The sequence below is a fragment of the Pteropus vampyrus genome, unplaced genomic scaffold (assembly GCF_000151845.1).
Source record: "Pteropus vampyrus isolate Shadow unplaced genomic scaffold, Pvam_2.0 Scaffold220, whole genome shotgun sequence".
Taxonomy (NCBI): Eukaryota; Metazoa; Chordata; class Mammalia; order Chiroptera; family Pteropodidae; genus Pteropus; species Pteropus vampyrus.
In genome coordinates, this window is record NW_011889001.1 from 842,621 (window position 1) to 857,757 (window position 15,137).

Sequence of the window (15,137 nt, forward strand, 5' to 3'; positions counted from 1 at the left end):
CCCAAGAAGGCAAGGGACCAATACACATTTGGAAACATGTTTTCAGCTGTCTGCTCTTCAGACCACTCATGCATAGGCTCAGCAGCCCTCCCCCAATTTCTCTAGCCCACCCTGACTTCCAGTCAGCTGTTACCAGGCAGAGCTCCCTCTAAAGATGAACACACAAATGTGCTCAATTTTTTTTTTTTTTTTTTTTTTTTTTGCCTCTGGTGCTCTCTCCAGCATGTACAGTGGTTTAAAACAAAGGAAGGCAAACGTGGCCCACAGGCTACCTCCAGCTCGCAGATATATTTTGCTCCATAAACATGGTACTTTCTAAAAGTTGAATTAAAACTCAAGAGACTTAAACTCTTAAAAAATCAAATATCTGGCTTCTCTTGCAAAATCTGAGGTCTGGCCCCTGGGGCCAGGGCTTCCATGTAGAAACAGTAGTCTATCTGAAGCCATGTAGCAGCAGCCCCCTTTGGACAGGCATGTGCCTGATTTCCAGGTCCCCATAGTCCCCTCCTGCTGGTTTCATCATTTATGTTGAATGGATGCTGAGCCACATGAGTTTCAAACTCCTGCCCTAAAACCATCATCCCAAAAGGACATTTACTGGCCTTTGCCTTCACTGAGTATTTCAGCCCCAAACATTTCCCAAAAGGTGCAGAACAATAGTTCCTTAATCCCTGATATGTTTTTTTGAGAAAGGCCCTTATAATCAAACACACTGTCTACAGTTCTAACTGCCAGATACTTCGTTGTTTGACCACCACTTTTTTCAAGGAGCACTTCCATAAACATCCCATGGAAACACAGCCCAGGAAAGTACAGAGACCCTCAGAATCTAGAGAAAATCCTACATTCACAGGCAAAACTCTTCCGAATAGGAGCAGCAGTGCCTGCCTCCAGCCTCCTACCAAGAAAGATGACATGTACCTGAAACAAGCCATCTGCTGGATAGGCCAGTGGTAGATGGATCTGGGGAAGAGTAGGATCCATTGCCTTTGGTTGGATCCTGAAAACAGACTCTGAGATGGAGATGTGTGTGCAGGAGGTTTGTGGGGGCACTTACTAGGGGACAGAGAAGCCTCAGAAGATCCTGCTGGTGTCTCCAGAGCTGCACAGTCCTTCAGAGTTGTCCCCCATATTGAGGCAAGGAGCCAGACCTTTGTACCTCCTGTATCAACCACTCATGGAAGAAGAGAGGGTAACCTTGAGGGAGGCAGCTCTCTCTAGCTGAAGGAAATTCCTAGAGAAGCGGCTATGAGCCATCAGCAACAACACCCCCAGCACCAGTAGATGAGAGTCAGTCCTTAAAGGGAGATCTGATTGGAACTCACAGAGCCACTGTATCCACCTTTCTTCAAGGGCAAATAAAGCCACCTTTTTCCCACTATTGGCAGCAATGACTGCCACATGTGAGTCAGAAGGTAGGACTTGGAGGCAAGGCTCTCGCATATTGCCTCCAACTTTTAACACTGGTAAACAGAGTAATCCTTCTGAAACATGGTTCTGGCTGTATTGACTACAATACTCAGAAATCCTCACAGCTCCCCATCTCCTTCTGAATGAAGTACAGATTCCTTAACCTGGAATTCTAGGCCTTCTGCCATCTGTCTCAGGCTACCTTTTCAGTTTATCTCCCATTATTTTCCCACAAAGCCCAATCCTAAACAATTTTCCCATGTAATCTGTACTGTTCACCTCTTTCATGTCTTTACTATTGGTTATTTCCTCTACCTTGAAAAACTTTATCTCCCATATTCGTATATCTAAATCTTATCCAACTTTCTTGGATAAGAAATGCTTTCCCAGTTCCACCTATAGGAAAGTAATCCCTCTCTGATCTTGTAATAACAATTTTAACCAATAATCATATACAATTTAGCTTGTATACTAAACCATAAACTGTAGAATTTAGATATCACTAATTGTCTTATGCTTAGTAAACACTTACTGAATATTCATTGGATGGATGGGTGGATGGATGGACAGATAGATGAGTGAACAGTATAGATGGATGAATGACAGGCACTGAATAGATGTCCTGTTATCGAGGTGATTCTGAGTCTTGCCTTCATTCTTCCTCTACTCTGTGTAGCCTATTTAGTTTATGAACAAGAAGAAGACTGTTCTAAAAAGAACTGAAGATGTATTTTCTGTATCAAAATATGGGGAATCACTGGGCTCCCTTTTCAAGCTTGTTACCACATTTGCTCAAAAGAAAGGAAAAGTACATAAAGCCCATTTAAGTGTACCACAAGACAGCCTCCTAGCCAGCTATTATATTTCAAGTGGTACCATTCAGAAGACTTCTTGAACCTCAGATAGTAGTTAACAAAACAATATGCCGATCAGTTCCAAGAAATTAAATCAGAGGCAATCAGTTTTGGCAGCTGCTTGGCTCACAAAAGGTGATACCCAATTAGAGAATATGATCAACCCAAACAAAGTATGCTTCCAACATCCCACAGTCTTTACAGCTGCAATCATGGATCTGACAGATATGGATCTCACTTGGAGACACAAACTCCTTCAAAAGCCATAATAATAACTTCTTACTCTTGTGTTATGCTGCATTTCATCTGAGTTCTCACAATGACTCCAGAAGTTAGCAATGGAAAGTATTTCCATCCCCCTTTGAAGCCCAATAGAGCCTCAGCGAGAAATAGAGCCTCAGGGAGAAAAGGCTATCCCACAATAACATGTCAATAAAGCTATTATTCAGCAGCAGGGCCACGAGTAAAACCTAGGCTTTGATTCCTTCACAGTGGCAATCCCCTTGCTGTTGTGTGACCTCATCCATACCTTTGACTCTAGGTCTACAAAGAAAACATTTCAAATAGCATAGCAAGTTTATTAATAATTTGTGCAGGTGACATCATAGCCATTTTTTGGAATTTTAGCTTAATGTCTACTCAAGGAATTACTCTTAATGCCTAATCAAAATTATTTCTACAAAATTTAATCTCAGTTTCCTTTGTCCATTCTCATCTATTTAATATCCTTTGGAAGAAGAGCAAGTCCTGATTTTTATAGGAGTAAAATGTTCCCTATCAAACTCTTGGACGTGTTGTGTAATGGGAACTTCTAAACTGGGGAACATGCTTGTTCCCTGGGACCAACTTAGACTCACCAAGAACAAGCCACATTAGACAGGCTTGTTGGTGAGACAACCACAACAGAGAATTAAAGAGATGCAATAGAGACAGTGCCTATCGATTTTAGCAATGTCTTTGATGGAGTTCTCTATAATATTACTGAGAACAAATTACAAAGATATAGACCTCATGTAATACCATTCATTGGATTTATAACTGGTTAAATAAATTCAGAGATAATGATTAATGGGTGATGTGATCCTACACGATACCCTGAATGATATAATGAAGAATTTTGACCTCTGCCTTATCTAGGCCAACTTTTTATTATGTATTATTACATTTTTGTCCCCTAAAGCTTGCCTATGTCATCTACATGGCTTAAGGCTGAGAGGAAAACCTGAGGAGTGGAATGGCAGAATCAGCAAATGAACAATCTTGACAGGTGGATATATTGGTTCACACGGACAAGATAATATTTCAGCTGGTATTTCAAAAACCAGTTGGGGTTTTATTCAAAGAATCAAGCACACAAATAGAGGATGAGAAGACAAAACAATAGCAACTCAGAGGAAAAAGATCCCGGTATCAAGGTTGGGGCAGGCTCAGTTTCACTCAGCAGTGTGGGGGCTCTGGCCAGGGAAGCTAATAGGAACATAGAGTGCAGTTTTTCCATGGTAATTAGCTCCGTCTGCTTCTCTCAGTGGTCCTGAGATTCGTGGTTAAGAATGACCAACTGGGAAAGGGCCATAGGCTGGTAAAGAAAATGGGAAAACCATGTAAATTAAATCACAAATGAAGGCACTGGAACTGTTGTCTTTAAATATCTGAAAGACTGTCACTTGAAAGAGAGAATGTTATTGGGTGAACCACAGAGCAGGGCTGGAGTCAGTATGTAAAAGTTAAAATGAAGCAGATTTTTGTTTAACTTTAAGAAGAGGATCCTAAGAATTGCAATTTCTAGATAAAGCTACATGGCAGGAAGAAGCATTGAACCAAGTATAAAGCTCACAATCAAGAGAAGCTGCAATGTGAGTGAGTTTATAGGATATGAGTGCTCGGAGCCAAGACACAAGGAGGTCACCCTGAGGATGGGTCACTGTGGCAGCAGGGCTGACTGGCTCCCTCTTGCATAGAGGGCTGTCTTTATGATTGGTCCACTTATCCTTGCACCTTCTGGCCCCTGACTGGTGCGTATACTAAAGGCATAGCCCTGGTGCTGTTAATAAATCCTTCAAGCCGATCCTAAATGTTCAGGCTGAGTGGTTTTTATATCTCCAGTTTTTCTCAAGGGTCTTCTTAACCAACCTTTTTGGCTTTTCTCTGGCCCTCTTGGGTCCCCTCCCCAGCCATGCATGTTCATTCAGCTATGAGGCTCCCCCGCTGAGCACAGTTACTTTATTAAAGGCTAGAAAATTAGGGATGCTAATGATGGTCGGATGGGTGACCATGAAAGCTCATCAAATCTCCTCCCTGAAGCTATTTGGAAACAAAAGTCTTCTTTGTAAAGATTTATCAGAGGCTCTTGTGAGATGGGTGACTAACCGAACCAGATGGCATCTGAGAGGAGAGGAGAAAGGAGTTAGCATAGGTTGAATCCCCACTCTATGACTGTAACTGTGTTGGAGCCTTTGACACATGTTATCACATTCAATCTTCATAATACTTCCCTAGTTAAGTCTATTAATCTCTTTTAAGTGGGAAGAAACTGAGATTCAGTGGGTTTAGTGACCTGCTCAAGGCAACATGGTTAGCAAGTTACAGAGTCAAGATTTGAATTCAGGTCTGTACAATTCTACATCCCTTCCTGTCCCTACTAGATTTGAGAAGTTGGAACTACCAGGCTAACATCCTACACTCATTCTTAAATTAGTTGCAGAATCATATTCTTCCAAAAGGTTTTCTTTGCAGCAAACATTCAGGGAAAAAATGTCGCTCCACAGGGCTTTGATTAGCAATATTAACATGGCTTTAGAAACGACAGATTAGAGCGACGCAGGGAATTGGCCTTGAAATTAAATTCAGGGTGATAACAATACAATTACAGGTACAAGGGCTGGAAGAGGATGGAGTTCTGCTGGTACAGGCGCACACAGAACCATATCCCCTCCACGCTTTCTAGTTTGTCTCAGCAGCTCCCTCCCAACTGAGGCACTTGTCTCTGCAGTTATACACCAAAGAGTCTTTTTCTTCACTTTTGCCCGAATGCTGACATTTATAGAAGAGTCATGGGTATACTACAATACAAGCTTCCATTTGGTATTGCCAATTTGCTCTACAGAAATCCTGCATTAAATTAAAATAATGAGCACTATAACATAATATCAGCTAAGAGTACAGGCTCTGGAGCCCGACTGCTCCATTACCCCCTCACCCAGGCTCCATCACCACTTCCTAACCACTAACTTTCCTAAGCCTCGTCTTCTTTCTCTGGATTGTTTTGAGGATTTGGATAGTTAATAGATGTAATACAGAGTAAGCGATACTGTGGTTTGGTTCAGTTTTTTTTTTTTGAGAAGGGAAAATGCAGTCATTGTGCAGCATACTTTCAGCCCAAATGTTAAGAATAACAGCTAACACTCTCAAAGGACAGCTCTGAACTTAGACTCTACATGTCTTACATTATTCAGATATCTCTACAACGTGCCACACCCAACTCACCCACAACTACTAAAAGTCTCACCCGATGAGAGCTGAATGCTGGTGATAACATATGAGAATAAGAACCGAGCAATTCATCTTCCGGACATTCAGTAATTTGTTAATTTGACAAAGTCACTATTAACATTAGCTTACTGTGTTTACTTCTACTTAGCAATTCCATTGGGGAGCTCCCTTGATGAGGGTGGCCTGGGAAAGGAAAAGAATATATTTCCAGCATCTTAGATGTATTCTATATTCATTTATTAACTGAGTCACTCACTCATTCAATGAATAACTTCTTGAGAAACTACTACATACCCAGCTCTCAGCTGGGTTCTAGGGATTCAGTGGCAAGATGAGAAGGTATACTCCCTACCCTTATGCCTCTAGCAAGATACATGACAAACAAGCAAACAAAGAATTAAACAATTACATTATAAAAAATGCTATGAATGAAACAGGAAGGGCTTATGACAGAGACCAGTAGGGGAGTGGGGGATAATACTTAAATAAGATGTTCAGAAAAAGCTTCTCTGAGGAGAAAGTGGTGAGACCTAAAAAATTAGAAGCTAGCTGTGACAGGCACTAATAGTTGCCTACCTAATACTTTTCCACTTCTTTCTTATTTTGTTTAGGGCCACAATGTACTCAGCTAAAAGTACCCAGCCACAATTTTGTTTGGGGCCACAGCACAGTGTACCTAAGTAAACCACACTATCCCAGGCTTCCTGGCAGCAAAGGGTAACTAGTGTGACAATATTCTGGTCAATAAGGTATAAGCTGAGATTTAGGAGAAAGTGTTTCTTCCCTAACACAAGTCCTACCTTTTCTTGCTTCCCTTCATATCCTTCTTCTTGTCTGAAATATGACTAGAATGCCTGCTGCTATGGTAGTTATCTTGCAACCATGAGGAAAAATCCAAGACAGAGAATCTCAGGGGCCTTGTCTATGATGTTTTGGAGCAGATGACCAATGCTATCTTTTCCCAGACTTCTAATTGAATGACAAAAAAAAAAAACAAACAAACAAACACATACCCTTGTATGTATTGAAGTCACTATTGTCAGAATCTTCTGTTATTCAGAGTCAAATGAAATCCCTCAGTGATATACCAGCCCAGCAAAGCACAGGGAGGGGCATTTCAGGCAGAAGAAATGACCAAAGACCTTAAAGGCAGGAATAAACGTAGCATGTTTAGGAACATAGAGAAAGCCAATGTGGCTGGAGAATAACAGGCAAGAAAGAAAGCGAGGGCAGCTAAGGTCGGAGACATAAGCAAGGGACGGGTCAATTAAAGTCTTGAATTTTATTTTAGGAATGAATGGAAACTATTTAACAGCTGGTGTATATTCTGCAGATCATCTGCCTGCTACGCTATAAAGGCCTTATAGGAAGGCAGGAGGAGAAGTAGGAAGACCAATCAGGGCCATTGCAGTTGTCCTGAGAGAGAAGGTGATGTCTTAGACTGGGTTAAAGGCATCGATGATGAAGTAAATTACACTTCACTGAAATGGCAATATGGCAGTCAGTATGAGAATAATTTGTCTAAAAAAATAGTCAATACAATATGTGAGAAATTTAATGGTCTCTTTTTAATCAAGATCAAACTACTTATTGCCACAGACCAGGTCAGTGAAATAATATTAAATATAGAAGCTAACATTTATACACACTTTATAGACATTGTTTCATCAATCCTTGTAACAGCCCTCTAAGGTAGACATTATTATTTTCCTCATATTATAAATGAGTAAAATGAGTCATAATCAGATTAAGTAACTTGTTCAAGGATAATATTTTTAGTGAGTTAGTGGAGCTGGATCTCAAACCCAAGACTGCCTGATTCTTTTACTCAGGCTTTAAGGGACTTAGACATTACTCTGAGATGATTTTCTACTCTGTGTATGTTTAGTACCCCACGTAAAAAGTCACTACACTCTCTGTTCATGGACTAGATCCTTATTTCCTGGGGTAATGGAGTGAGAAAGGTCTATATTTTCTGGGCAACTAAAACCTAGGCACATTTATTGAGACTTTATTCCATGCCAGACCTTTTACATTTATTATACCCACTTTGCAGATTGGATAACTAAAGTGCAAGAGGGTTCTGTAATTTACACAAAACCATAAACCTACTAAGAGTCAAACCCAGGGTGCCTGATGTGTTTAATCACTATCTCCTCCAAAGAAATTTGTTCCTGGAGATAGGATCTGAACCTGTGCAAAAGGTCACCTGAATGGTGTGAGGTTCCTGAGCCAAGAACTTCAGGCCAGCCCATGCCTTGGGACCGAGTGGTGGCAAACACATTGAGGTTGGTAGATTATTTCAACCAAGTGCAAAGTCACTAGGCCCAAAGCCCATCTAGGACTGAGACAAGCACCGAGATGGCCTTGAATGTTTTCTGCCTCCCTCTAGTTCTCCATTGTCTGCATAGCTCCAAGTTCACCTCTTTAGAGAGGTTTTCTCTAATAACCGTAGCTAAAGTAGTGCCCCCTCCCTCATGTCACTCATTACCCCATCATCCCATTTATCCTTCTTAGACGGTATTATTTATCCCATTTATCCTTCTTTCAGACGGTATTATTTATTTATTGTTTATATATTCATTGCCTGTCTCTGCCCACTAGAATGTAAGCTCCATATCCCCAAAGCCCAGAATATCTGGCACATAGTAGGAATTCAATAAATATTTGATGAATAAATGATTGAATAAATTAGTTAGTTAATTTAATTTTAATTTGCATTGGTACCTGGGGAAAACTCTATAAGCTCTCAGCAAATACACAAGTTTCTCTTCAACTTAAGCATCTGGGATAGTAAAAAGAGGGACTAATAGCCAAACTGACAAGATGATATTAGAAAATGATAGCAGGATTAATGCAAGTAGACCAGACCTGACCACTTTTAAAAAGCCTTATAGGCATGGTGGTCTTCCTCTAGGCCCATGGAAGGTGGCATAACCCAACACAGAGCAATTAACAAAGTAACCAGAAGCTTGAGCTATAAGTTCCCACTGAGTAAGAAGCCATAAGGGAAAGAGGCAACTGTGGGAGGGCTTCCTGGGAGAGAGGTAGAAGGTGCACTCCGGGGTTGGGCAAAGTGGCCCAGACAATGACAGCGGGCATAGCCCTGGGGAACACCGAGGTGCTGAACCCATGGCCCTCACCTTCTGGTTTATTACTCTCATCAGCAGTAATGGAGGCTCCCAAAGAGTCATGCGCTTCTCCGCCTTCCACTGTGGGTAGCAGCAGGAGAAATGTCATGTGTGGCTAGTTCTTTTGTGGCGTCTGTGTCCCACTGGGAATCAGTTCTATTTTGCTTTGAAATTCAGAAGAAAAAGAAAACTAAACTAAACAGAGGTTCTCTGATGCAGATGAGAGAGTCATCCATTGCTCATTTTTGTCTTCCTAGAAAGAACACAAACCAAACATGAGCTTTCCTTGTTTTGAGGTATATTTTTGCAGGCTGTCTTTTCTCACTCTCTTTTGAATACCTCGAGCAGAACACCCTTCGTGTTGTTAATGACTTCAAAGATACCGGGTCCACTGTGCAGCAAGTGATAAAAATGTACACAGCATGTGTTGGATAAATTAATAAACTCTCCAGAGCCTCTGAGTCTTCGAGCCCAGCAGCACCGTAATGAAATGTTATTCTGAAGTGGAGGAGGTGGGAAGGAGAAGAAGGGGAGCAGTATTTAATATATGCAAATTAACTAGTATGCAAATTGCCACTAAGTTAAAAATAACGGACTGCTAGAGAAGCCCATTTTTTAAGCAGCTTGTTTATTCATTAGTGTAATTTCTATTATCAATCCTCTGTTTTCTTCTTTATTAAGTACTCATATTTGGGGAACTTAGCTTCCTACAAATTGTTTGGTTCCAAAACCCATAACACTGGTTAGAACAATCACCATACATTAGCTTTTCTCATTCTCGATTTTGCCCCTAGCTTGGTTCTCTCTCTTTCTTTCTTCCTACCCCTTTCCCTTTGAGGTTTTCTCCTGTCATCCTCACTTGCCTGTTTCCCTGGCACCTTTTGTTTCTCTGATGAACACAGCTCCCGGTCCCAGCAGGGAAGGGGTGAAGGAAGCCTCCTCTCCTGTAAGGTCTTACTCCAGGGACCTCTTCTCCCAGCCACTGACCTCCGTGGACTGGACTCTCAGATGCAAAAGGCACCAGAATCTGGCTCCCCACCATCAGTCCCAGCCAGTCCTATTGGAACAGCCAGAACAATGCACACCCTGATTCAGATCTGTATACGGCCTCCTCTGCCTCGAGACAAACCTTACACAATGTTAAGACAAATTGGCAGCCAAAATCCTCCTCTTTTGTCTCAAGAAGCATCTACCATACTATATGCAAGCTCTGGTGCCCCCAAGAGGCTGAGAACAGTACTGAGAGCTGGAATGTGGTAGGGAAGACAGGGCTGGCAATCGGCACAGGAAGGGTTCTCTCACACAAAGCCCTGGCTGCAGTGTGTCTAGAGGGGAGATCCTGAAAGACAGGGCACCCATGAGCAGCTGGGGAGGAGGGAAGCAGGTAGAGGCTTTGCGGAAGCTGCACATGAGCTTGCAAGGCTGGCGTTTGTGTTAACTGTTGTCATTTTTCATGTGGTTTTTAATCACATAGTTATTACAAAGCATCAAGATCATTTTTTACCATGCGCTTCTCTGTACAGGGTGCTTGGCTGTTGCTGTGCAAAGCTGTTTTTGTAGACTCTGCACTGTGGAACATGTAATCTTGGACATGTGAGCACACACATTGAGGCTCGGAGTCTCCCCAGGCTCTCGAGAAGCTGTGGCTGAGGCCCAGGGTACAGAATCCTGAGGATGGGCCTGCCAAGAGACCTACTCCACAGGAGGCATTGCTGCAAGTCAGATGGAAGTGATTTAATGTGAATGCATATTCCCAGAGCAAATAATTCTAATTCCCTCTCCTTCCTGAGCTCCTGTAGTCGCTACTGCTTATGGTTCTCGTGGGATACATGCTACATCAGAGCAAGAAGCACATTTTTCAGTTCAGGGCCAGCACTTTGTCACCCCTTGCTGAAGCACCTATGACTCGGGGACAATGATGTCAAATGTGAAGGGTCGCACTTAGGCAGCTGCTTGACATCATCCACAGATGGGAGACAGCTAGGGAAAGAACTTCCATTGGCTCCTGAACCTCCAGCCTATAAATGACAACCTGCCACTGCTCTTAGGGCCAAAAATGGTGTCAAAAGGCTAAATATCTCAAAGAGGCAGGAGACATAAGAAATAGTCACTGACACTAAGCTTAAGATGGAGCCGGGAAGATAGATCATTATCATTTAAGCCCTGCACGTTTTTAAACATACTGTCTTTGCAATATTTCCATAGAATGAGCAAATAAATCACCCTGCTCCTGACATTTTTAATAACTTTAAGAATGTGGTTAGGGTAATACTTAACTTTATTGACATATTGTATGGTTCATCCATCTCATCAAACCTCAATGAAACTTCAATGAATATTAACCAGAGACCCATAATGTACTAGGCACCGCCTGAAGAATCCCCCAAGCAGCCCCTATACACCATCCAGGAACTCTACCTCATAGGCTAGACTCCTCTCTGTGTAAATTGATAGCTCACAAGGCAAAACTCAATGGTGTTGCAGGTAGAGACTGTTCAGATTCTAGCTGGGGGATTCCTTTCACATTTGGGAAAACCTCTTCTTGAGAGTGTTCTCAAGGTTGGGAGCCTCCCTTGAGCATTAGACGCAGACACGATGGATGGAAAGAAGACGGGACCGAATGCCACTCAGCAGTCATTCCTCAAGGACAGTAGATGCAGCCACAGTATGTCCTGCTGGGACACAATCCTGCCTGGTCCCAGCTTTCATGGTGCAGGAGACAGAGGCCCCCAGAAGGACCTTAAACTCATCAAAGTCACACAAGTCTTTCATAGCAGAGCTAGAAGTAAAAACCAAGTGACTTGATTTTCAAGCCAATTCCCTTTTCACTGGTAAATGATATTGGTGGCATTTTTACAAAGGAGTTGGATGATAAAAAAGGGGGGGGTAAAATAATTCAAGAAATAATGACAACTTTGACTCATTTCTGAAACACTACCTCTGGGAGACACTCCAGCACCTTGACTTCTCAAAGGCACACGTTTTCTTCCTCATCCTCAGAATTTTTTGAGCTGTTGCTTTTGCAAAAATACTCTGCCCTGCAAACTTCTTCTCTTATTCATTATTAATCATTTTTCATGTCTCAATTTGGATATCACTGCCTCCAAGAAGATTTCCCTGGTTTCTCAAAACTGGGCTAGGTGCTCTGCAAGGTCCCCTGCTGCCAGAGCATTCCTTCATCAAAACTCCTGCCACACTTCATTGTACGTAATTGTCTTTTACTTGTCTGCCTTCTCCAATCTTCTATGAACGCCTGAGGGGCAGGTACTATATCTGTCTTGTTCATTCAGATCTCCATAGGCCCTAATATTAATAATTTGGCGAATGTGATGAAGGTAATACTCAACTTTATTGATACAGTGTATGGTTCATCTATCTCGTCAAACCTCAATTAAATCTCAGTGAGCATTAACCCAGAGCACAGAATGTCCCAGACAGTGAGTGGTGCCTGGCATAGAGTAGATGCTCAATAAATATTTTAGAATGCATAAATGAAGAGTGGACTATAGAGTCTCATCAGGGAGAAAATGTCATTAGCCATTCCTGTCACAGAGGGATCCAATTTCTCCCTCCTCCTGAATACATTCCTGGCCACTAATCTGAGCATTCCAGAATGAGACTTAAACTGCCTGAGAAAACATATTATAGGCTATGAAAAGATAAGAGAAAGGTACACACATTTAAATATGGCCTTTTTTATTTACTGGTATAAACTTTACCCTCAGAAAACATATCTCCTGTGTAGAAAAAGCCAAGGAAAAAAATATTGGACAGAGAAAGAATTTTGCAGCAAACATTGCAGAAATGGTTTAATATCTCTGCTACATACAAAATTCATATAAATTGATTTTTTTTAAATCAAGACCTCAGTAGATAAGTAGGCAAAGGACATGAACAGAAAATTCATAAAAGGGGAGCCTTAACCAGTAAATAAAATATACAGAAAAATATCCAACCTTGCCATTGAAAACAATGGTGAGATATAGGACCTGAGTACAGAGATAAGAAAAGGTCAGTTGCACCTCTCAACCAGCTTCTCTCACCTACAGCAGGACTTACCTGCTGTTGCTGCTATGTTTCAATGTGTGCAGTGAGGCATGTTTGAGGAAGGGCCCTCAGGTCTCTGGTAAGCTAGGAGAGATGCAGGGAGCAGCATAGTGCCCAGGGCCAGGATGTAAATTCTGAGCTGGCAGCTCAAACGGATGGAAACTGGACAACAAGAAGAAGGGTGTGATGGCACAGAGGTGGTTTTGCTGCTATGCTAGCATAGCACCTAGCACATGGTAAATACTGGAAAACTGTGAATCCGAAAATACAAGATTGCAAATGGAGGAGAAAGAGTCAGAAGGAAAATAGATAAATGTTTGGAAACAAAGTGATCTATTTAAAAAGGACACAATCCCAGGGGCTTCACAATTTGCTGTCAACTTCAGTTGTTGACTTCTCGTACAGCCAGCTACATGCACCGTTCCCCCTGGTGCACCTATCAGAAGGGAAATGAGAACCATTAATGAATGCTTATGCCTCAGAAATTCAAGGATGTTACTGAAAAACAAAATGATAACAAAAATATGATTTCGCCTATTAAACTTTTGGAAGTTAAAAATAAAAATATATTATGCTGTACACCTTAAACATATACAGTGATGTATGTCAATTACATCTCAATAAAACCAGAAAAAATAATAAAATAAAAATAATATTTGGTTTGGCAAGTTTGGTACAGTATAAACATAAATACAACATTTTTAGAAAGCAGTCTGGCAATATTTATCAAGCACCTTCTATTAATTAGTTATTGTGGTAATAATGCTATGTGACCAATGATCCCAAAAATCTCAGAAATAAAGGTCTCCAGGGGTCCAAAGTGAAAACTATATTGTAGCCTACAGCATCTCGTGACTGGCAAGGGGTAAGCACTGAATTCCCAAAACAATTCTTTATTTCACCAATTGCTGAATCCTGCCTGCTTGCAAAAATCGCCCAGGTCCTGAGGTCCCATGATTCATTTTGTGGAAAGTCACATATGGGCCTGTCTCCCTGGGCAAAGGAGATAGCACAGTAGAGCAGGATCTAGAGCCAAAGCAAGAAGGGGAGGCAGTCCAGTTGATGGGCTCCTTCCTCCAGCTCAAAGGGCAACACGCACAGTTCAAACGACTTCTCGTAACGGCTTATTAAAACATCATTGAAAGAAACTTTATGTGGAGATAGAAATATTCTATAACTTGAATGAGGTCAAAGAGGTATATATCTGTCAAAATTCATTAAAATGCTCACTTAAAATATGTGCATTTTATGCTATATGTCTTATTCCTGAATAAAGTTGACTTAAAAAAAATTAGTTGAAAATCCTCTTACTATAATTTTTAAATTTGCATTCTAGAAAACCAATTTTATCTGGAAACAGGCTGGCAAAATTTAGTTGAATCGAAAACTATTTATAGTTCTGTCACTTCTGAACAAGATAGAATAACAGGGGCTGGGTTTAGCCTCCTGTCTAAAATAAACAAATTAACCACCCCACCCTCCAAAACACACACACACACACACACACACACACACAGAGGAAAGAGCAGTTTTTAAGACAGTGAATATCAGAACAATGATGCCTGAGAGACAGAAAACAAATGAGGCGAGTTTTATGATTGCCCCAGCTTTACTGCCTTGAGAATGTTTCCGGACCATGGGGCAAGAAGAGGGAAACCAAGCAGAGCCCAGTGGACTTCCTGAGTTTAGGGAACAAAGCTGAGAGCCTGGGGAGACCAAGGCAGCTAGAGGGCTGAACAGAGAGAGAGCCTCGGAGATCTACAAGGAGCCCACTTGAGCATTCAACGGAGTACTGTAGCAACACATACATGTGAGGAAACTACCTAAGTCTGGGTGAAAGAATTACCAGAAAAGATTAGAAATAATAGAATCTGATATTCACACAGGATCAGGAATAGCATCTGTTTCCACCAACAAAACTGAAAAACCTCACGATTCACAGAGCATGAGACAGGATACTCACAAAAGGCTTGCCTTGGTGGTGGGGAACGGTTAGCCCTAGACTAAATGAAGCTTTGTTCTCACTTAACAAATATGAAAAGCAAGAATGTAAAGGATCAAACTGTTTCCAAGTTGCTTAACTGTATCCCAAAACAAACTTCGGGAATATTTATAAGCATACAAAAATACACTGCACCCAACAAGAGATAAAGAAGTTTATTTCATAGCAATAAGAAGGTCAACTCATCAAGAGGCAACACAATCC